This window comes from Mus pahari, chromosome 8 (genome assembly GCF_900095145.1).
Source record: "Mus pahari chromosome 8, PAHARI_EIJ_v1.1, whole genome shotgun sequence".
Lineage (NCBI taxonomy): Eukaryota > Metazoa > Chordata > Mammalia > Rodentia > Muridae > Mus > Mus pahari.
Window position 1 is genome coordinate 44810525 of NC_034597.1, and position 2251 is coordinate 44812775.

At 49.4% G+C, this 2251-nt stretch overlaps 1 pseudogene; it reads right to left on the bottom strand.

Annotated features, from left to right (window-relative positions):
- Positions 1-29: 29 nt before the first annotated feature.
- On the bottom strand, positions 30-1819 carry LOC110325074 (annotated as a pseudogene).
- Between the last annotated feature and the right edge of the window lie 432 nt (positions 1820-2251).

Sequence of the window (2251 nt, forward strand, 5' to 3'; positions counted from 1 at the left end):
CTCTGGTATTCCTGCTGGAGGAGGAGTGGTTAGTGGGAGTGGGAGGCACCAACACTCATCACCATCCATCCTCCCTCACCCTGCATGTGACTCACAAGCGCAAAGGCTGAAGGGAAAGTGGTCTCTGTTCCTTCGCACTTGGGAATTGCTTGGTGACCTGGTGCATGGGCAAGGTAGCCCACACTGCCAGAGGTGACCCCTGCCACGGAGATTTGACCATCCTTTGTCATGTAGACCAAGAACTCCTTGGTCAGACGCTCCACTTGCTCAGGCTTTAGGCTGGTGAAACAGAGCATGCCAATCAGGTTGGTGATATGCTGCCAGTTGTGGGAAGAGCCCTCTTTCTTCAGCTTGGAGAACTGCTGGATCCTCATGCTGATGATGCAGTCAGCCATGCCTTTTACATCTTGCAACCATTGCTTCCCCAAGTCTGGAGGAGTCAGGATGGTTGCTGCGATCCGGGCCCCACTAAGATGTGGGTTAGAAAACAGGGGACCGATCAGGATTTTCAGCTGTTACTCTACCCTTTCGACTTCTTCAGACCACCATGAAGGCTCCCACATGCTCATCATACAGGCTCATTGTCTTGGTCAGGGTTTCTATTCCTGCACAAACATCATGACCAAGAAGCAAGTTGGAGAGGAAAGGGTTTATTCAGCTTACATTTCCATACTGCTGTTCATCACCAAGGAAGTCAGAACTGGAACTCAAGCAGGTCAGGAAGCAGGAGCTGATGCAGAGGCCATGCAGGGATGTTCCTTACTGGCTTGCTTCCCCTGGCTTGCTCAGCCTGCTCTCTTATAGAACCCAAGACTACCAGCCCAGAAATGGCAGCACACACAATGGGCCCTCCCCACCCTCCTTGATCACTAAGGAAAAATGCCTCACAGCTGGATCTCCTGGAGGCATTTCCTCAACTGAAGCTCCTTTCTCTGTGATAACTCCAGCCTGTGTCAAGTTGACACAAAACTAGCCAGTACACTCATGTTCTTGGCATACAATTGGCAGAGGCAGACATTGATGCCCTGCTCGATAAAGTGCCACACGGCCTAGGCATCCTTACCACCATCACCGCTGGCAAAGCCTTGGTAGGCCATGTCAAAGAATGCGAAGAGATTCTTTTTCTTCGCCACGGTTGTCATTTCCTTCCACTGCTCTGGACTCGAGTCCACACCCGTGGGGTTGTGAGCGCAGGCATGCAGGAGGAGAACACTCTGCTCTGGGGTTTTTGATGTCTTCTAGGGCTCCGGAGAAATCAAAGCTGCAAGTCTTTAGTAGCAATAACCTTGGAGATGCATGCCAGCATCCCTGAAGATGGGCATATGATTTCCCCAGGATGGTTTGGGCAGAAAGACATCTCAGCTGAACTTTAAAAAAATCTTTGCAGAAAACTGGCTCCAACCCTTAAGGCTCCAGTTCTGGAAATGGTCTGCACAGTGACAAACTGGCCGCTTTTCAACACTTCTATGTTCTCGCCTAGGGCCAGTTCTGCAGAAGCCTTATAAAATTAAGCCAGTCCCCCAATGGGCAGGTATTCTTTGTCCAAACTTTTCACAGCAATCTGGGCCTCTGCCTTCCAAACACTGGGGAGCACGTATGACTTTCCTTTATCATCCCCGTAGGCACCAACTCCCAGGTTCATCTTCTTGCTATTGGTATCACTCTTGAAGGTTTTGATAACTTCCAGGATGGGATCTGGAGGTCCCATTTCGACCTGGGTCCCCCAGGAGCTGGCTCTGGCAGAGGCTGCAGCAGCAAGGCCTGGGTGAAAGGCAGCAGCCACCCGGGAGAGGATGCATCTGGAGTGCAGGGGGGCCATGATGGGCAGCAGTGGGTGGAAGCAGAGCTGAGATCATGGAAGCACTTCGTTGAGTTGTTTAAGCACACCTATAATCACTCTTTTGAATTCTTTGTCTGGAATTTCTTCCAGGTGATGTGTATGTGTGGGATTACTAATTTGTGGAATAGATCTTTATCTTGGTTTCACATCTAGTTTCTGTTTCTGTGTTGGAATTTCACATCTACAGTACATTGTTGGTTACGGTTCTTCCTTCTTTTTCTTCCTTTGCTACTTCCCCATCCCATCATCCTTGTTTAATCTACCTTTCTTCTTAGTGGAGAGATTTCAAATGTAGATCAGAAGACTAAGTGAGAGTAATTTTCCTACTTGAGGCCGGTACAGAAAGTTCCAGAGAGGCATATGTTAGCCTAAGCTGGAGCAGTCAGGTAGCCTACTTGTTACAAAGGCTGT